This window comes from Rissa tridactyla, chromosome 8 (genome assembly GCF_028500815.1).
Source record: "Rissa tridactyla isolate bRisTri1 chromosome 8, bRisTri1.patW.cur.20221130, whole genome shotgun sequence".
NCBI classification, from domain to species: domain Eukaryota; kingdom Metazoa; phylum Chordata; class Aves; order Charadriiformes; family Laridae; genus Rissa; species Rissa tridactyla.
Window position 1 is genome coordinate 31874475 of NC_071473.1, and position 22213 is coordinate 31896687.

General features: G+C 44.1%; 1 protein-coding gene across 1 annotated transcript in view; it reads left to right on the forward strand.

Moving 5' to 3' along the window:
• SLC25A24 (solute carrier family 25 member 24) overlaps window positions 1-19767 on the forward strand; it is a 45341-nt gene extending 25574 nt beyond the window's left edge. The window contains exon 13 of the transcript XR_008467955.1: window positions 343-19767. The gene's annotated coding sequence lies outside the window, so the exon portion shown is untranslated. The remainder of the gene's footprint in view (window positions 1-342) is intronic.
• The last annotated feature ends 2446 nt before the right edge of the window (window positions 19768-22213 follow it).

Here is a 22213-nt window from a genome sequence, read left to right on the forward strand (position 1 = left end):
GGATTTTGTTTTGTTTTGTTTTACTTTGTTTTATTTTACTTCTTGTACTCTCACTTCGTTTTACTTTTTCTTTTATTTTCTGTTTTACTTTTTGTTTATGTTCTTGGGTTTTTTGGGGAGCATTATTTGTTTGGTTTGGGGTTTTTTTTTTGTTTTATTTCTGGAGGTATTTTTGGTTTGGGGGGTTTTCTGTTTTTTGTTTTATTTTTTGTCTTAATTTTAGCATTTTTTGGTTTGCTTTGGGTTTAGTTCTTTCTTTAGTTTTTTGTTTCATTTTTGGGGGGTTTTGTGAGTATTTTTTTGGTTTTGTTTTAGTTTTTCTTTTTTCTGACTCCATTTCAGAGCCCATGCTTTCAAGCATTAAGACACTGCACACGTGTAGCCAGGAGCAGGCTGATGTACTCTTGAGTTTGGCTGGAAAAAGCATCCCTTGCAGCCTGGCAAAGGGAAGCCAGAGGCACGGAAAGAAGCAGCAGGAATACAGGCCAAGCACTTTCTGTTTCCCAAAGAGTGAGAACTTGGAAGAATGAGCATTGGTACGGACCACACACGAAAAAAAGAAGAAGAAGAGGAGGTGTGTGGTACCGTGGAATATTTTCCAAAGTAAGACTCTATCAATTAGAAGAATAATTTTGTCTTCCCAAACTTGCTCCGCCGCTGTGCTTCTTGGCCAGCGATGCCTGAAAAGCTCTCCTGTGCCTGCCCTGCGCTTGTATTGCCCACGGGGAGAGCTGAGAAGTGGCAGCTGTGGCTGGTGCATCAAGCCTGGGGCCCTTCCAAGCAGAGGCTGTTTTGCCCAAGCAAGAAGCCCACGGAGCCAAAGGAAGAGCAGAGCTGGCTCCCGCTCCACGCTTGCAGTGGGCAAGAGAGCCCGAGAGAGCCAGGGCACGAGTGGTGCCTTGGAGGCGCAAGAGCAGGCGGCAAGAACCGAGCCAAAAGCGCCCCGAGGAGCCCTGACAAGGGGCTGTGCTCAATGCTACAGAGGACAAGAAGCAGCTTGCAAGATGCGGGACACCAGGGCCACCTTTGTGGAGCAGGAGCAGCAGGCTCCTGTCCTAAAGGGCCCAAAGGAGCCCTGGCAAGGGGCGCTGCTCAATGCTGCAGAGGAAGGCAAAAAAAACCCCAGGGCCATTTGCTAGCTCAGTGTGGGGGGAAAAAAAAGCCTTCCTCCCCGCAGCTGCAGGGCATGAGAGGCCATCTTCGTGGTGCCTGAGCAGCAGGCAGTAACCTAGGCAATATGAAGCAGAGGAGGTCTGACAAGTGGTCATGCTCAGTGCTGCAGAGGAAGGCAAAAAAAACCCCGGGGAGCAGTGCCAATCTGCCCCGGGCCAAAATTCCTTCCTGACCCCAGCGCTGGCAATCGGCTATTCCCTGAGCACGTGAGCAAGACCTGCCTCCTCGTCCTGCAGGCTGGTCATGCCTCCCAAGAGATGCCTAAGCCCTAGTCTCCCCAACCTGGAGCCATCTCAGGGGCTTCCAAGAGTGGCCATATTCCCCTGGCCTGATTAACCTTGGGGGCAAGAATGCTTCCTGTGCCGGGCAGGACACCAATGGGTGCTCCAGAGCACTGGCACCCCTAGCAACATCTCTGCATCCCATTTCTTATGACTACTGCCCGTGGCTCCATGGGGCATGAGGACAGTGAGCTCTGCAGTGCTCCTTAAGGAGGCGTTCCCTCGTACTTGCCACTGCTCTCCAGCTGAAAAGGATTTCTCTCCCTCAGATGAGCTTTGAAGGTGACTCTTCCGGGAGCTCGCCTTGCAGCCCAGCCTCTGGTCTTCTTCCCTCAGCCCCCTCCAAGTAATTCTGCCAGCTTCTCAAGGACTTCCTCTCGGATGTCTTCAGGCTGCCCCGAAGCCAGCTATGGCAGCTGGCAGCAGGACACGGAGGATGCTCCCTTTTATCCTGCCCCGGGGCCTTGGGACTGCTGCGCTGCTGGGGGCATTGTGACAACTGCGTTGCTGGGTGGTGGCACTGTGATGTGGGGGTGGGGGTCATGGGGCTCCACCCCTCTGCCAAGCATCCTTCAGAGGAAGGACTTTGGTGTTTGATGAACTACTGTAGTTACATCTGTTCAAATGAGGCTCTTGAGGGATAGGATTGTAACCTGTCACATCCCGACTTTCCCTTTGAGCTCCAGCACGTCTTAGGAAACACGGACTGTCAAAAAGGAGGAGATGGTAAAATTTGTCTCCTGTTGGGAAGACTAGAGGACTCTAAAGCACTTTTACAGGACTTTGAGGAGACTGAGTTCATGTTATTCTGCCCCTTACATTGGTGGCTCATAGTCACCCTGGGATCTCCTCATGTCTCCAGGAACATTTGTCTAGCCCAGTGTTTCCAAACTGGAGCAGAAACTCATGACACTCCACCTGGCGTTGTGTTACCTAGTTTTACCCTGCAATTCTTCATATATTATTTATTGATGGAGGGGTCATCTCTTTGGTCAGAGCTTCAGCTGGCAGGGATTATGGGGGCCGTAAACTATACCATGAAATACAGCTTTTTTTCTGGCTCATGGATGCCACGAAAGCCAGAACATGATGTGGACAGGGAAACCTAGATGTCTTGAAGGATGCTTTTCTGCAATCTAAATTCAAAAGACCCGACCATGAACTTTGCTCTTTCATCCATTTGATGGCAGCAAAGCATGAGGGGTGGGGCCTGAGAGATGTGCTAAGGGGGCTTTCACCCATCAGCAGCCTGCTGGCGTCCAGCTCCACGCAGTCATGGCCAGCAGATCCAGCCCTCCACCTGCTAGCTGAGCAATGGACAGGCTGGTGGAAGGCTCCGAACATGAAGCTGGTGGCGTCAGTCCAGCCACTTTCAAAAGAAATATCTGTCTCCTAGGGAAGAACATATTCACACCTGGCACTAACTGAACTTCTATGTTGGAAGTTTTGTTGGAGAAAGTGCCAAATGAGCCCAGGCGCTGAAAAAGCTACAAGAGAGGAAACACTGGTGGGTCAGTGCGATGCAGTTTGTGGCACTGCAGTCAGTGGGGATATGCTTTACTCTCCCGGAGTGGGACTAAAGGTTGCTGATGGTTTTTTAACTGACTTCTGCAGGCATTTAGTGAAGAGGAAGGTTGTGGCTAGTACTGCTGCTATGGCTAAGGAGGTGGCTGGCCATGTGGCCACCCAACACTGAGAGGCAAGTGCCTCTCCGTAGGCGGCCTTATGTGCCTACTGTAAGATAGTTGCAAAAAAGGACGGAAGATCTTGCTTGTTAGATGCCCACCTGAAACCATCTGAGAATGTTGGTGTGCTGAAATTGCTGATGATGTCATTCAGATACAAAGGACCTTTTTGTTTTTTAATTAATAAAAGAAATTATGAAAACCAGTCTTCTAACACATGTGGGAATTAGTTTGCAAAACTGGTGGAAGGAATGCAGAAAGCTGCCAGACTATGTCCGCCCAGTTAAAGAATCTCAAAATTTGGAAGCAAGCTCAGTGTGATGAGACAGGCCCTTGCGTGTGTCCAAACGTGGATCCGATGGCTCAGCAGGCAGAGAGAGGCTTGCCATGTCCCTCGCCAGGAGCATCCCCTGCCCAGAGGGCTTTGAGGAAAAAGATACTCTTGAAGTAGCAAGGATGTCAAATGACAAGGGATTTATGAGCTAAAACCTGTGCTTCGAGTGATGCTTGAGTATGAACTGGCAGCCAGTACATTTCAAGACTATGCTTTCCTCTTCACAAAGGGCCACGCAAGGCAAATGAATGCTGAAGTAGCACCTCCTGAAATAATTAGTTATAGCTGTACTAATTGCTGGTCTCTTTTCCCTGGTACCCAGTACTGGGACGCGTGGGAATGGCTCACAGCTGCATCCGTCAGGGGAGGTTCGGATGAGGAAATATTTCTTTAGTGAGAGGGTGGTCAAACCCTAGAACATGCTTCCTGGAGAGGTGGTCGGTGCCCCAGTGTTTAAGAGGCATTTGGGCAATGCCCTTAATACCATGCTTTAACTTTTGCTCAGCCCTGAAGTGGTCAGGCAGTTGGACTAGATGGTCATTGTAGATCACACATACAGAATCACAGAATGGTTTGGGTTGGAGGGGACCTCTGGAGATCATCTAGTCCAACCCCCCTGCCAGAGCAGGGTCACCCAGAGCAGCTTGCACAGGAATGCGTCCAGGCGGGTTTTGAATGTCTCCAGAGATGGAGACTCCACCACCTCTCTGGGCAGCCTGTGCCAGCGTTCTGCCACCCTCAAAGTAAAAAAGTTCCTCCTCACGTTGAGATGGAACTTCCTGTGTTCAAGTTTGTGCCCGTTGGCCCTTGTCCTGTCACTGGGCACCACCAAAAAGAGTCTGGTCCCATCCTCCTGACACACACCCTTTAGATATAAGCATTGATGAGATCCCCCCTCAGTCTTCTCTTCTCCAGGCTAAACAGACCCAAGTCTCAGCCTTTCCTCCTAAGAGAGGTGCTCCAGTCCCCTGATCACCTTTGTAGCCCTTTGCTGAACTCTCTCCAGTAGTTCCTTGTCTTTCTTGAACTGGGGCACCCAGAACTGGACACAGTACTCCAGATGTGGTCTCACCAGGGCAGAGCAGAGGGGGAGGATGACCTCTCTCGACCTGCTGGCCACACCTTTTTTAATGCACCCCAGGAGACCATTGGCCTTCTTGGCCACAAGGGCACATTGCTGGCTCATGGTCAGCTTGTCCACTGGGACTGCCAGGTCCCTCTATGCAGAGCTGCTTTCCAGCAGGTCAGCCCCCAACCTGTACTGGTGCATGGGGTTATTCCTTGGCGCAGGACCCTACATAAGAAGGGAAAGGAAAAGCTTTATTTCTTTTCCCTTCCAGGTATGTGTGGGGCGTGGCTGCTATTCAGTAGCATTAAATGCTAGAAAAACACTGCAGAAATGGCTTGGAATTTAAAATAGCGCTGCCAATGTGTGTCTTCCCCACTTGACTGTGGTAGGCTTCCTGGAAGGCTACACCTGCTGCAGCGGTGGTGTTCCCCACAATGGCACCAAGTTGTCCTGCACATCTGCTACTGGAAATGCCATGGAGAATGCCGTGTCCTGAAACCCACTTGGCACCTTTCCTTTCTGCAAAAGAGCAGCGGGTGCTGCTGCAGGTGAAGCTGGGTGTGGACCTACCTGAGGCCCACATTAGCCTTCTGAGGCCCCGGTTGAGATGACTCCTGTTCTTTACTGTTTCATTTCAAACCTCTGAGCTAGCTGAGCTTGTTGGTGTGCGGCAGAACATATTGGCATCTTTTCATTCCCTTCCAATATTTGGAGGTTAGATAAGGCAGGGCAAGAAGTGTGTTGCAGTACGTGATGTTGCTACGTGTTAACTACTAAAACATCAAGGATGTCTTAACCTGCAGGCTGTCTGCCATGTAAGGAAGTGTGGGTTTTAAATGCTTCCTCTTCTGATGTCTGAGTGGTCTTGGGGATGGCTTTTAAGGCTTACATTAAAACAAGATACCGATCTAAACTGTATATTGTGGAGAATGTAATTGGTGAGAACTGGATATTCAACACAAAGGGTGATTTTGGAATATTGGCAGTCTTGCTGTGTGAATTATGCCACCTCCTGGTGTCTGAAAATTTGTAGAAAAATTACTATGTTTTTTGTCAATATTTGTGTAATTCAGGGCAAAAATCATTTGTGTTTTGGCAACTAACTAAATGTGTGAGTGTTGTGCACCTAACCTCTTAGACTTTGAGTCTGTTTTGCTAAAGGGCTAACAAAGGAGTTTGGTATGTACCACATAGGAGTATGAAAAAACAGTTAGTGTGTATACACATACATACATATTCACATAGATATAGCTATATGTGTATAAAACCTTTTATTCTCTGCACCAAGTTTGTGCATCTCCTTTGTGCAGCGGATGGAGCGTCTTCCAGAACGGCTCTTTAACTGAACACTGTTGAAGCAGTGGAGCTGCTGTCCCTGCAGACCTTTCCTCTGCAAGGATGGAGGAGAAGTAGCCTAGAGGGTCTCTTAAATAACATGTCAGTAGCACCCCAACTAAAATCCAGCATGTTTTTGTCCCCTCCAGGCCCATGTAAAGCAGAATATCTAGTATCCATCCCAATGAAGTAGATGTAGGTAAAAAACATTAAGTTGAAAGGTGGGAGTATGGTAGATGAACTTTTGAACGGGTACTCCTGCCATCTTAAAAGAAGCCTTTTGCTAACATATTTGACCTGTAGTTCAGCTCTTGCTAAAGCACCGATGTGGAAGCGCTCGCTCTCTCTCTGTAAAGCAAATGCCACATGTTTTTTAAATTAGCTTGTGCCATGCATGAACCAGTCTCTCCCTGGAGCCTCAACAGCCCGGCTGTCCCGGCTGCGTTGGGAGAAGACGTGCAGATTGAGATTGAATTCGAGCAGTGCCACCTGCTGACATGCCGTAATACTGATTTGTGAGGGGGAACGGCTTTTCTAGACTGAGCATTGGAGTTCGTTCCTTGAAGTTATCTTTACAGCGAAGGAAAAACCGTTTATAAGAGTGCAGGATAAACCCATCTGAGCCACATTTTTAGTGGTGATTGTGGCAGTGTGACCTAACGCACTGTGTGGGAGCAAGACACTCAGGTGTGAATTACAAACAGCAAGAATCGTCACCTCTGCTTTGGGTCAGGTATCGAAAGAGTCTACACCGCATATCAATTGACATGGCTATTTTTACTTTCAATGAAAACCTTTTGAAATAGAAGATAGAGTCTCTATAATCTTATTTTCTTTTTGCTTTCATAAAATGATTTTTGAGTGTCAACATCCTTTAGTTTCTCAGTCAGATATGCTAGCACGGCGGATAAAGCTTCTTTAACCATTCTTACCAGCATATTACTAAAAAATGGTTAGTATGAAACTTACCTGATTCTTTTTGAGGAGTAAAAATGCTATTCTGTTTTTCAGTATTTCCTAATTATGCTGGTATCAAAGTCTGCACCGAGAGTGCCATGTTTGCTTTTCACAATGTTAAAACACCATCTAACTGAGCACTGGTAGAACGTTTCTCATGGTTGCTTGCTAAATGTCACAGCTTTTCCCACTACTTTATGATGCAGCCTCTGATTTGTTTTGTGGACACAGTTCTTCCAAGCTAAGCCAGTCTGGACATAGTACAGCTAAGCTCCAGCACTGCCCCATGCTTTTCTACCTTTGGACTCCTTAACAAATGCCCTGGTGTTTGCCCTACAGCCTAACTGTGTGTTTGACACACCTCCAGGCTCCTTACCCTCCACTCCGGACCCAATCCAATATTCTAAATCTATTTTGTTGTAGGAATTAGATTTGTGCCTTTCCTGCTGTGGAACGAAATACACCTTCATCAATATATTGGAGGACACTGGACAAGTTAGTGATTGTCATGAGTTTCACCTCCCCCTGGAACAGGCTGTGTCCTGGAGGTCAAATTCCAGATCAGAGTGAGCCTTGTCAGATCCCTTGGGAGAGGTGGAAGCTCAGTAGGTTGTTCAAGTATGTTCACAGTACCCCATGGAAGAGGTGTTTTGCATGCACCGTCGATGGCAGCTGGCCAGTTTGCACAGGCCCAGCTTTCTCCGAACACCTCAAATTTTGTCCACGTTTGTGCTTAGCACCTTGACTTCCATGTTCAATCTTTGGATTATTTCTTTGTTCTTTTCAGTATCTTACTTCAGTTATTTGGGGAAAGTAGAGATAGGCTCGAGCAGGGTTTAAATAACGCTTTGCTATGGGAACTACTGAATTGCTGTTACCACTAGCAAAGGGTCTCTGTGGTGACATGCTCCTGCAGCCTTCCCCGTGCTTCAATACCATGTGTGATGCAGGCTGGTAATAGGGCCATTTTGTTCCCTACTTAAACAAATTCCTTAACTTTTGCTGGCTTGCCATGTAGATACAACAGCCTCTGCCTCTTCCAGCTGTTCCGTTCATTGCATTGATACTTCTTTTACTGCAGATTTGCGTACGTTTGTGCGGCTCTGGCTGGGCGCCTGCTAGGTTAACATAGCATTTAGCTTCATGGATTTTGAAGTCAGCATTCTTAGCTCATCTTTTATGACCTCCTCTGATAATTGCGGGCCAAATAGCTTCATCAGGTTACCGCGGTGTGTGTCTGCCTCTGTCACCCTTCTTCCAGTGTAAAAATGCTAAGCAAGCTTTTCCAATAGTTTGGGCCTGGGAATAATTGACTAAAGGAGAAGTTGCCCAGAGAAGTTGTGGATGCCCCATCCCTGGAAGTGTTCAAGGCCAGGCTGGATGAGGTTTTGAGCAGCCTGGTCTAGTGGGAGGTGTCCCTGCCCAGGGCAGGGGGTTGGAACTAGATGATCTTTAAGGTCCCTTCCAACCCGAACCATTCTGTGATTCCATGATATGATTCTATAAGTTCAGAGGCTGGGTTACTGCAGGGGTGGTTTAATAGGACTTGATGTGCAAACAGGATTTCTTAGTAATCTTGGGGGTACATATTACAGTCTCAATCTTGGCAGTACCTCTGAAGCCATCCTTCTGAAAAGAGATGCATATAAAAAGTGTCACCTTTGTCCCACAGATAGTAAAGCTGGCAATTAGCATTTTGGATGGATCTCAGATGTAAAGCTCAAAGGTTGCTTGCAGTATATAGGGAAGAGCTGCATGTTAGAATTGCTTTCCCATGTTTGCAGCTTGTTATTTCTCCCTAGCGGGACAGATTTTACAAAGGTTTCAGTAGGGAAGAAAGAATGAGATGTAATTGCAAATTTTGATGGTGACGAGGAAGGATATAAAATTCTGACTCATCCATTGCCGCAATTAGCTACTTCTGTTATGAACAAGATGAAATTACTCTTTATGGGTTAGGAAGAGGTTGTGCTATGTGGGTGGAAAACTCCTGAGCTCCCCGAAACTTCGTGACTTGCTCACACAAAGCCTTCTGCCTCTGGGATAGCAGCGATAACAGGCCCTCTGATTGTAACCCATCCTCATTAAAGTGTCTGCGCTAATGAATGAGTGGCAGTGCACACATCTGATGCATAAATGTTTAATTTTGCTTTTACCAGTCAGCCAGAGTTTGGCAGAGTATTGGTTTCTGTGCAGCAGAGAAAAAGATGCAAGTGCGGTGTTGCATTTCTCTGCAGGGAATTGGAGCTGGAGTAGGAGCGCTTCTGAATCAGTCACGACCCTGCCATCGCCTTCAAGTTATTTTGGCTTAGACATCAAATATTGCTCACTAGTCCCTTAAGGAGTATCTGGTTTTAGTTTGCTTCTCTGGTCTTCTGTGCATTCTCTGTCCTAGGGAAAAAAAGGGATGAAGGAGAAGATGTATTCAGTATTCTCACTTGTTCCTGCGGGCTCGTACTTAATGTCCATACCTTGCTGTGAGGCATTTGCTGTGCTGTAATCTGATGGCACTCATCGCGTCCACAGTGTGACATTTTAATAGGAGTCGGTGTGATCCTGTAGATGGGAGAGTCTGGCAGGTAGGGATTTTCTTCTCAGTTCTGCAACTGATCTCACGTGTGTCATTTCTCAGCATCTCTGGTCCTTGGACTTTCTTGTCTGGTAGGTGTTAAGCTTTCTGGGACTGCACCATGCTGTGATCGTTTGGTGTCTACCCTGGGGTTGTGCTGTGATACAAATAATATTCTGAATAAAAATTAAGACCTCAGCCTACAACAGCACTTGTTTAAGTAACACAAACTTTATCTGCATAGATTTTCTGTTAGTTCCGTGCTTAAGGTAATGCAACAATGTGAAAAGAAACCTGAGGGAAGCAGGAAAGCAATTATACTCTAAAAAAAGCTGATTGACAAAGTTGCCTGCTGGGATAAATTCATATTAATCTTAAAGACAGTCTTTCATCTCCTCTGAAAAGAAATTTGGCTTCCCGGTTGACTACTGTTTTTAGCCATTTCTCCTAGTCTATTTTCAATTGTCAGTAGTGTTTCTCCCCCCGCCCTAGCGACCCCTAACAGCGCAAGTTAGGAGAACGTGCTCTCTCTCGCACGAGCGCTCTGCGAACCCCCTGAGCTGCAGCACTACATTTTGCTTTTAAAGGAAAAGAGATGCACAAAGCTACAGTGCCTAATTATTTAAAACACTGTGGTTACTGGAACTTCTGTCTTCTCTCACTACGTGTGCCCTCCGCCCTCGGAAAACACGGGTGGAGCGAGAGGCCCGGTTGCGCTCTGTGAATTACAAACAATAATATTGGGGTTTGTTACACAGGGCTTTCCATGCAGGAGCTTCCCGGTGCTGAGGCCTCACCAGCCGCTCCTCGGCTTGTTTTTCCTTGGTTTTGGGGGGATTTTAACTTGTTTTTTCGTTCTCCCCAGCAGAGGGCGCCCCCGTCGTGCCCTGCCTCCGTGGGACGCGCGGGCGCCAATGGACGGCGCTCTTCTTGTGGAGGGGCTCCTGCGTCACGCAGGGACCTCCTACGTCATACAGGCAGCGCCTGCGTCATGCGGGATGCGCTGCCCGAGCTCTGCTGCTCTGGGGGGCCTGGGCCCCCGGGCCTGCGGTCAGAACCAGATTCCCACTGACGGAATCGAGGAAATCGAAAGGACCTCACGGGAAGGATTAAAAAAAAATATTTCAGGAGGATGCTAATTGTAAATGATTTGGAGAAAAGCTCTGAGTGGCAAAATGTGTGGCTTTGCACCAGCCGATGCGGCTGTCCGGAGTCATTGAACTCTGCGCCTGCAAAGGGTCGTCCTGCCAAGATGGGAAGCGGATGAGAGGTGGAGGTGGGGAGGTGAGCGGGGGGAAGACGGGGTCGAAGCGAGCAAATGAAATCTGAGGCTGAAGGTCAGAAATTTTTTCCTGACGGTGCAGAAATCTCCCCAAGGGATTCCTCTTGCTTGAGACACTATTTAAAAATAGAATAAATCAAATCTATTGCAACATGTATCACAGACAGTCCTTTACTGTTGTAGGTCACCTCGGACTGAAATAAGCGAAGAGAAAAGATTTTTGTCTTTTAGCAGTCAGGCAGGACAGCATATTTCCCCACCAGAATCTTGATTCTATTTAAATTTTCTGCTGGAGTTTGACAGCCTGGGCTGCCAGAGCTACGCAGGCTACAGACCATCTAAATGAAGTATATAGGCAAATGTAAAGCTCACATAAGCATTCCAGGCTGAAATCTGATGTTCGTGGCCGACCACAGTAACTTCTCATGAGAAAGTTTCAGTGAACAATTTGATATTTCATTCTTGTTAGTTAAGTGTTAATATTTAAAAAAGCCCCAAACTATGTAAATTATTTTTTAGTAATTCTGTACATTCATCCCCTTTAATTTCCCACTTGCGCTATTAGAAATAAGTCAAATATCATCTAAGATCCCAAAAGTTCTGGAAGTTTCCCAGATGCTAGAACTTGACTTTCATGTGGTTTGCTCTGTGTAAAGATACAAGGGCTGGCGTTTGCCATGAAAGCTGCGTGGTGAGCAGCCAATGCTCTAGGCATCTCTAGTCCCAGAAGCTGTTGCTTCGTGGAACTATTTGAGACTTGTAATTACAGGCTTTTTGTTTAACTTTCAAGTATATCTTATTAATACTTGAAATATAAACACTGAAGAGATTTATAATGCGACCGTTGAGTATGGCCCTTACTTAAAAAAATGACCAAAACTCAACAAAAGCTTTTCAGTGGTGCTCATGGACTCACGCAGGTGAGGGCTTTACCCCAGTGGTTCTCTCTGGAAGTTGCTTTCCAGAAGGGAGAAAATTACCTCTCCTGTCTTCCCTAAGTAAGGGTGGGACCAGGGCTAGAGCATGAGCCACTTCTTCACAGGTATTACTGTTTTCTCTGGGCTGAAGTTCAAGAACCTGCTTAGAGGGGCCAGGAAGACTTAGAGCACGAGGAGCATATAAGGAGCGTGGGAATAAGGGTTATTAATCTGTATTCATGAAGCAATTTATCCCCCATTGCAGACTGCTACGTTAGGCAGCTGCCCGCTCTCCCAGTTTCTTGAGCCATATGTGAAGTTTCTTATACCGGATTGAAATATTCTGCTTGTATTTGGTACTTATCAGCAGGGGTCGGTGCATATTGTACATATACAGTGATCAATACAGTACAAAATAAGATAAACAGTTTGTAAGGGGATTTTGCTTTTTGTCAGTTATACTTTTAAAGCTATTGATCTGCCAGACAGTATTTTTTTTCCATTTTTAGGGTTTGCACTTTTTGATGCATCACCATCTGATTATAGAATTAAGACATAACCGTTAGTTCAGCTTCAGAGAGGTTTCAAGAGTTTAAATCAGTAATAAATATTTCATTAAATTGTCTTAAAACGACAAAGCGAGGAAATTTACAGTGTTCAAGACCAAACTCATAGCTCATGTTGTTGAACCTCAGTGTGCAGTTATGTATCCGTACCTAAATATAAATAAGCAAGTTTAAGGTGTTAACCTCCTAGTGGAAAAACTTAAATCCTGCAATGGAGACATAAAGAGAAGATGTAAAAATTTGGGGCATTTTGAATTAGATCTTATGCTTCTTTTCTACATGGTTCTATAGGCAATCTCATTTAAAAAGTGCTCATTTTAAGAGATATAAAACGGACATCTGCCAGCAGATGCCAAAGCTGAGAGACAGAAGCAGCCTTTCTCTTTTATCTGTGTACATACAAACTTTTCAATACGTGTCTTTGGACTGCTTATCTCCTGTTTATTTCTAATTGCCTACTTTCTAAGAACATGTTAGGTGCTTTCCCTTTCTGGTGAAAAAGGCAATTTTCATTTACTGTGTTTTAAGACTTACTGAGGACGTTTGGAAAAGATTTCAAGCACTAAAGTGGAACATGTTAAGCACCGTATTTGTCCTGCAGTAGGCACTGGCCTGATGAAGCAACTTAAGCCAAGCCAACTAAAACTCCTTTTCTCCAGTGCCTACGGCGTGCTCTGTCTGGGGGCAAGTCCATGGGTTGAGAAGTCCTTTCTTCACAGACTAGAGCTACTCAGATTGAGTTGCTTTGGGAGAGTCTGGATGGCTTCTGCCTACAGATTGGTTTTGTGTATGAAAAATGCATGAATATTCCCTCAGGTGTTAATTAATGCAATTCTTAGTTATTGAGAACTTAAAGCAAAAAATCAGAAGGTTCTCAGACAGTATTCAAATGTACTCCTTACATCTAATTATTCAGTCATGCTCCTTATATGTGTCTGGCCAAACCCCCCTTCTCCTTCCTTGCTACATGCCCATGACTGTCCTGTGCCTTCGTAATACGAAGAACTTTTTGCTTTCAGTTTTGCTTAGCTGGATGTAAACTAGGGGAAATTTTTTGTTAATTTCTGTTCACAATAATTAAGTTTCTCATTTCTGATTTGTAGGGTTTTACATGCTGTAGTGGTGAGGTAAAGAAGAGCTTGAACAACCCCCATTCGATCCCACTTTAAATACTTTCTTTGATAATTCATTTCATCAGTAAACAGCAGGAGTCTATGACTTTTACTGGGAAGTTTCTCTGATGATAAAAAGGAGAATGAAGAGTTAGAACAAAGTGTTTCCCTCAGGACAGTACTAACGAGCCTACAGATTGGGTGGGATAAAGATACACACAGCAGCTTTGTGTGTTCGTGCTCTACATCAAATATGTGATGTTCTGGAAGGAGGATCTGAGAAAAACAAGCATCAATGAATAGGAATTTCATGCATGTGGGGGAAAAAATAGATTAATTACTTCTGGTTCTGATTTTCAGGTTGACCTCCACAAAAGGAAGGACACCCTAACATCTCGAGCCGTGTCATGAAAACAACTCTTCTCCTTCATTAGTAACAGCCGCTCATATTATTGCATTGAAATAATTTCTGAAAGCTAATTTTCTCTTCTAGTCTCCATGCTTGCTTTTGGAGCTTCTGGGAGCTCAGACAGTAGAAAGGCTGATCTCATTAACAACTCCCACAATTTTTCTGCACAGAGCTGACTCGTTTGACATAGATGCTACAGGAACATGGTCAGATGTTGAACAAACGAGTTTTCACTGGAGGGAGTGACTAGCTTGAAAGCACAATGCTGTTAGTACCAGTTTGGGTGAGAAAGAACTTAATTTTTACGTAGTCCGTATTTTCAGTCAGACAACATGACAGTTCGGCTCGCCTTTCCTATCTTAGTATGAAAGGAAAATACAAAGCTGTGTGCACGCCTGCTATTACTTAGGAAATACTAAATAACAAAATAATATTGTAAGTGTCTTACAATTTCAGAGAAGCAGACCCGAGTAGCTTGTTCATATTGGGAGATTTATCCTAATTGCATCAATATTTAGTGGCGGTGGTACGGATCACAAAACCTGTTAACCTTCTGCACGCGCAGCATGCTCATGCGAGCAGCGCACACAGGACTTCCAGATAATTCCGTGCAGAGTGGGCTTGCAGGAGCAAAAGCTTTGCACGGCAGCTCCATGAACAAAGTCAGGATTAGTATTTCTGCAGCAGATCTGGAATCATTTTGGTAGAAAGTTCTGAATAATGCAAGGCAGCAGAATGTTTTAGGTGGCAATTCCACCTTGCTTCTGTCTGAGAAATTAAAATGTGAGAAGAAACCTGTAATCTAGTGCTCAATAGCTTAATTTAATATGAACTATTTTCGAAACTGGATGGCAAGTCATAGATAATGGTGATCAATAGAGTACTTTTGATGGGGAAAAAAATATCTCTGCAGTTCACTGAGATGACATCACTTCTTGCGCTGTTATAGCAGCCCTTAAGCTCGGCAGCACCGGAGTTGAAGAGGAAAAGGCATGATGTAAGGAAAAGGAATCATCTCTCTGACATTTTTTTTTTTTAAACTTCTGTGTTTCAGACTGAGTTTGTTTCTCTCTCTAGGTTCAAGTGAGCCACCCAAAGTTTGTTCTGCTGAGTTAGGATGTGAACAGGAGCTCTTAATTTAATTGCAAGTTACAATTCAAGGTTGCCTGGTTATTTACTTAAAGTAGTAACTTTTTCTTTAATGCCAAGAGTCAAGATTGAAGAAATATATTTACTCCTGGTTCACATAGCATTTGCCTTTAGCTTTATATCATAGAATCATAGAATGGTTTGGGTTGGAAGGGACCTTAAAGATCATCTTGTTCCAACCCCCCTGCCATGGCCAAGGACACCACACCATGAAATGCATGGGGTTTGAAGACTATCAGTGGAAGCCTCCCTGATGCCTCTGTCAATCTGTGGAATTTAAACTTTCCTCAAAAGAGTGGTTTCTAGCCTGCAGAAAATATTTTAAAATATGGCTGGCATGCCACCTTTTTGTGCGTCATCTTTCCAGCCAGCTTTCTAGGTGAGCACCATCACAAAGGTCCTGCACATCGGTTGGCTTTCTGTTGAAGTTGATGTTATCATTGGCAATTAGAAGTAAAGGTATGTGTACCAACATCCTTGCTGCTTCATTTGGGCCACATAACTCATGTCACTTAGCCAGACACTTATTACACTGCACAGTGCTGGTGGTATCTTGAGATTAGAATGCTAGAAGTTAGAACTACATGATCTAGACATTGAAAACTTTCAGTGATTGTTAGATGTGGACTGTTTCTCTGATAGCAGTTGCCTGGAGAGGGATTTACAAGAAATACGTATGAATTACGTTGCTGTCTTTCTTCTTGAAGATTACCTTAACTATGAAGGTGAAGCAGGAGTGAGTTCGAGATGTGTTTCCTTTGGCTGTATTTGCCACATCCCTCCCTCAGGTGATGTAAAATGGGTATATTTAAATAGTTATCTCTCTGTGTCTTGACACTGTAGGTGATATTCAGAAATAAAGGCATTACACATCTAATGAAAATTTTGCGTGGTGAGGAGAACTAAAATGCCACTAAATAGTAATGCTATAAAAATAATAATGTTTTGAACTCTTACACAGCTTCCCATCTATCCTGAGCCATTAAGTTTTCCAACAGTATTTACATTAAAGGGCAAAATTGAATTATGTTGTTATGTTGTAGAGGAGACGGGCATTTTGGTGGATGAAGTTAGGTAACTCTCCCAAAGTCACAAGAGAAGTCGGTGACCACCAGGAATAGAAGCCACACATGCTGACAGCCAAGTCTGCGTGAGCCACAAGACCATCCTTCCTCCTGCACACAGAGAAGCATTGGCACGAAAGGGAAGTACTTTCTGTGGTTTTAGAGAGGCTGTTCCGGTGATTCTGACATTATCAGCAGAAGGACACAAGATACTCTACTTTTACATGGAGAGCTGGCTGCAAGGCTCTTGCTGTAATTATTTTGTATTTTCAGCTGCTCTCAAACTGGACTCATTTTCCAAGGACTGAGGATTGGCCGAATATGCCCCATGCAGTAGGAAGGAATAAGGCCAAAGATGAATCTACCATTTTTTGAGAGAGAGTAATTATTGAAGGGGCTAGTAAGAAAAAAAATTAAAAATTCTGCATCGTACCACATACTTTTGAGCAGAGTACATGGGCGAAGAAAGAGCTTATAAAACTGGTAAGAAGAAATATTCTTTAGTGCCAGCTTTCAAATCCAGCTCTGGCATAAGTCATGGAAAGAATCACTATGTTCAGCTTTCTGCTTTATTAGCAATTCTCAAATACACTAGTTTTTTCCATGGTTAACACCCCTTCCCAATTCTTGGTAGTCATCTGTCAAGCTGTCTTGTCTCCCCTCACTCTCCCCTCAGTCTGCAATGATGGTAATTCCAACAGCGACCGGCAGCGTAAGTACAAACACCACGTAAGCAAGACTGGAGAAAGAGCGATTAACACTTCTAGAGAGTCCTGTGGCCACCAGCCTGAGTAATGCTGGGTGGATGCAGCTGAACTATTTGGGATGGGGAGGGAAAGGCCGGGAATGCAGCCCCTCCTGCCCCACAGCACGGAATGGGTGCTGCCTTGGATGGCGGCGGTTGTGGAGGAACAGCTTTTCCTTCCTCTGATAATTTCTCCAGCACTGGGGGCTAGATTGTAGAAGCATCAGTGTGACTTCCACAGAGCCAGGTCACAACCATATGCTAGGTTTTATCAATATTAAAAATTGCCCCGTCCACATTTCTGTAAGTAATGGAAAGACAATAATAAAATACCTTTCTCTAGAAGTCATTGTTTATCCACAGAAATCTTTTGTGAGGCGAAGGAGGTTATTGGCCATTTTATAGTGTATGAAATAAACAGTGTGTATTGTCATCTTGAAATAAGACGGAAATGATAAAAAGTGCCGTTTAGTCATCTGTCAATTATCATGAACACACTTTTCTTGCACGTGCAACAGAAGTAAAAAAAAAAAAAAATTAAAATAATTGTGTAACATTAATATTGCAGTATTGACCAAAGGCCTTAGCTAGGTTGGAGGTCCCATAGCTTTAGGTGTTGTGCAAACAGTAAATGACTATTTCTGCCAGAAAAAGCGTACAAGTGCTGACAGTCTAGACACGACTTTCCGTAAGTGCAGAGAGGGTTCTTGCTCAGGTGGGACTTGGGAGCAGTCATCTTGAAATCCTGAAGGAAGCAAAAGGTACAGTAAGTGCAAATGAAAATGAGAGTTGGAGAAACTGAAAGAGAAAATGCATTTGTGGAATAAAAAGCTGATGAGTATGAAAAAGTGCTGAGCACAACCTGTTTCAGTGGAAATTTAGCTTATGTAGCTGCCGGCGAGATCCAGAGACATTTGGGTTCCCAAATGTACGTCATGCTCTGGTTGGCACTGTGGCTTCTGGTGGGGGAGTCCAAGAAGTCTTCTCCCAAACAATGCGAGCACTTGCACATCACTGCCCCGGAGCTCTGCTGTGGCTTTATTGCAATGACAGAAAAGAGACTCTCCTGCATACTTAGGCCCAGGTTTTTTTCAGTGTTATATGCCTGAGTCTTATCAAAATTAATTCTTGGGCTGAATTAATTTCTGAATTCTTCAGCCTTTTAATAGTGAGTTTTCAGTGTCTTACTACATTAAAAAAAACCCAAAAACCTGTGCCTTACTGCAGCATCAAATTGGATTAATCTTCACATACATTCCCTTCTGGCAGCTTTCCTTCTGGTAACGTTGCTCTGATTAGCTGTAAAAGATTGAGCAGATATTCTTGAAATAGGTTGTTCCTAAGGGCCACTCTGATGTTTATCCTCTTATAGTATGGCACAGCTGGGAATGGCAATTTACTCTTGTAACAGGTTGACCAAGGATCAGCTGCAGTATTAAAAGATTAGTACCAGGTTAATTTCCAGTGAGCTGTTCTGTAATAAACTCAGCATGGTGATGTGGATTTTCAACGTTTGAATGTCTTTCTCATTTACATAATGTTTTATTTGAAGTCTAGCTTAAAAGAAATCATTATATTCTATAGAATTTATGCTATGCCATTAAGAAACACTTCGCTTTTAAACTAACAATTTATATAGTGATGTATATATTTGGACATCTGGACAATAGCTCTGACAAAGCAGAGAAGACGCTCTTAACTAATAGGTTGCAGTGCTGCCAGCCAGAACAAATGAGAAATATGCGGACTCAGTAATAACAAAAATCCAGTTAATTTGTTTTCAAGGATTATTAACATGATTCGATCTTCCTTATTAATGAGCTCTGTACCTGCAAAATTGAATACAGCTGTTATAACCATGTTTGTATTTACCTAGCGACCCTGCTGTAAACAGCTATCGCTGTAGCATTGCAGATCCACTTCTCTCTCATCTGCCACGTGCTTAGCTGCTACATGATTAAACTCATTTCTGACGAACCCAAGACTGTATTCTGTGCCAGCAGAGAGTTAGCAAAACTCAGCAAATGTTAAGAAAGCTGTGTGTAGTCTAAGCACAATTTCTCAAGGAATCTGGGAGAAAATGAACTTGGGTGAGGATTTCCTGACTAAACTTTCAGTGCTGTCTTTCTAGCAGTTTTTAATCCTGCATTCTTCACAATATCACGTATACGTAATGCAGCGCAGTAATTAGGTTGTTCAAGGTAGGCCACTGTTTATGGGACAACAACAGTGGCACTACAGTTCTTAGCCATTAATTCATTTGGTGTATCAGCACCCTCATTCCTCGCTGCCCTCTCCATTCTTCAGAGTGACGGAGACGAGGGCTTGCGTGGGGCTTACGCACCAGACAAGAAACTTTCTGTGCAGGATTTGGTAGGCAGGAGATCCGTCAGTCTGCGGTTCTTTGTGTGGTGTCTTAAATCCTGCCGGATCTTTTTCCGCTGCCCTGGATACAACAGTGCTTTGACGTTACTTTGGATTGTAGCCATGCTGGATGCTATAACTGTGTTTTTCTCCTGAGAAAAGACAGTGTTTTCTGATCAGTCCTAGTCAGTTGTTTAATGTTAACTTTTATATGTAAGATCAATTATGCAAGAAAATTGAAAAATGCCTTTGTCCTCAGAGTGAGACTATCTTTCTTTAGACTATGAGCAACACGAATAGGAATCGTGGTGTTTGTCTCTTGGCCTTGGGAGCTGTTATAATGTCAGCAAGAGTTATGAGATGCTTGCGTTGACTTTGTACTGTGTCCACGGCCCCTCTGTGCCCAGGACGCTGTGGAGTGAATGGTTACAGACCTTCTATGGGTGCTGCGGCAGCTTCTTTTTGAACTGCAAGAAGTTGTGCCAGATCTGCTCAAAATAATTTAAAGTGTGCTGGATTTGCTCACTTGCGCTGTGTGTGAGCAACAGATGCAGCTGAGCGTGTGCTTTTCCCGCAAAATCTGGAAGACGCCTTGCTAATTTAGCAGGTTTTGAAGCACTGGATATTGTGCTCATCAGAGCCTGTGGGTTTTTTTCATCCTTTAAACAGCAGCATCTCTGGTTCACGTATGATAAGAAGCAATACTATTTGTAACCACGTGCATTTGCTTGCTTTTCTATGGGTTGTTTAAAAAAAATCTGTTACGGAAGGGTTGTTTTCCTTGTTTGCAGGGCTGGCTCAACAAGGGCTTTCCTCGCCTGGTTCAGGTTTGCTGATGCCCCACTTTGCATCTAAAACACCTTGGCAAAGAGCGCAAAGTGTTTTTCCTCTTCTTCCCCGGAGGCTCTGCGGAAACTTCTGCAGTGGCTAAGCCTGCCCTTCACCATATGTTTAAAAAATAAAAAGCAATTACCCCTGTTGTCAGGCAGCTGGCAAGTAATGCGCATCCTTGCCTCGGAGAAGGTTCCCAGCCCCCACGATGCTCCTTGTTTATGGCAGCTGGGCTCATAATATCGCAAAATAAAATCCAGGATGGTGCCATCAGCTTGTGATTGGCTTTGGAGGTTGAAAAAAGCACGAAATTTAATGGACTAAGCTCTAAAGTCAATAAAAGACTGTGTTTTGCTCTTGCTAGTCTTGGCTTGAGATAAAAGTAACTGTGGATGATGTATTCAATTGGTAGGAATCGCACGCAGTGGAAAGCACATTAGCATTTCAGATTTATAGTATTTCTAGTTCAACACTATGTGTCAAACGATAGCCAGTAATTTGAGCAGCACAAGTGAAACCCATGTAAAAAATGATTAAGCAACAGTATGTCCAGGGGGCAAGATATTTTGAGTAAGTAGTTGGCCTTTGTCCTTGGTTAAACGTTTTTAACCTTTCCAGTGTTATAAGAGGATTGTAGATATATTTAAAATGTGCATTGGTATTTGCAGTTGAGCAGAAATCTTGAGCTAATGTTAGAGCTTGTTAAATAAGATGTAGGAAGAGATGTATCAGAATGGATATATTTTTAATATGAAAAATAGATTTTGTTCATTGTACTTTAAAAGGAAAAAACCCCATGTGTTCTTGAGATAAATAGGTCAGTATAAAGTCAGTGTTGATTTACAGAAAACTTAACTTCAAATCATTACTGTTTAGTGAATTTCTAAGTATCTGAAAATCAGAAGACTGTTGAAATATCAAGCATCCTTAGCAGTAGCCACTACTCTGAGCCTAATGCTGAAGTGTGAATTTCAACCTCTTGTGTTTCCTTTGTTGAGATGCAGTTGTTGAAGTTATTTACCGTATTTAAATTTTACAACACTAACTTCATGTACCTGATTGTTCATTACATTTTGCCACCCTGCTGTAACAGTGTACAAGGCCTTGTAAATGAACGTCAGGCTTAAAGAGATTTCACTGGGCTCAGCAGGAACTCGTCTTTCAACCTATTTTAATTGCAGCAGCTGGCTCTCTTCTAACAAAAGTGTTTTTGAGGAGATAGATGGCTTCACAAAGGAGCTTCTCCCACCCTCCGCAGGAGGAGAGTACCTGGGAGACTCCAAGCACAGGGTAGGGATCCACAAAGTGCTCAGCACATTGTAACGCAGAGGAAAATGAGAGTTCTTGTGCTGGTGACAAACCTATACCTCTGAGAATCACGCTGTGCCTCTGAGCTTTGTAATCTGGAAGTGAGAGTAGAGGATTTGCCTCCTTCCTCGCAACTGGGTCAGGGGAGTGCAGCAGAGGCTGGCTGTGTCCCTCCCTTAATCATCCATCTGCCCGAGAGCCTGCATCTTCAGTCGAAAGGAGTCTGTGGGGTGTCTTAGGTCATCTTTGCCTCACAGTAAGTCCTGTGTCTGCCAACAGGCATTCACAGCGTCAGAGCTTAAGGTATTTATATATCGCTAAAAGAAAAGAGTTTTGCAAATTTTTGGAGGTAACTGGAATCCTTCTCTCTCCTCAGCTGTGTGTTTCCACCTCTGCGTTTTTCTCTCCTGTAAGGCTTATTTTAATCTTTATTTTTCCCAACGATGTTGTGAGATGATAGAAGTTAAAACTTTTGGCCAGGACCAGAACAGTTATATGAAGAGTTACTGAAATAGAGGCCTGTAGATTGTAATCTTCTTTCCCTCCATAGTGTGTTTACCCACCTCTGCCACCACTAAAGTAATTAAAAAAAGAAAGAACCAAAACTAAGTTTGCCAGCTCAGGCAGAGAAGGGGTAAAAGAGAGTTGATCAAATGTTGCCTTATGCACCTGGAGGTACAGATACTAAGATACAAATACATATTGTTATATACAGGAATGGCAAATTATTTGCAAGCATCCACAAAAGACTTGATTGCAATTGAAATTGGGGAATTCCTGGTCTTTTCACATAAGCAACAAGTGATTTAGGTCCACATGTGTAAGTTGCTGATGGCTCTTAGGGGCTGCACCTGGCTTCCTCAGCAGAGCTATGTGGACAGCTGCTCCAAGGAAGCATCTTCCGAGGTTATTTTAGTTGCTGTCTCAACTTTCCAGGCTGTGTCTTTACCATCTATCTTTGCTAGAATTATAATAGTAGCGTAAGGCAGAGCTGCGTGCTGTTCCCGTGCAGCTGGCCCTCACAAACCTCCGGCCACCTGTATCCTACCTGCCTTTGTATCAG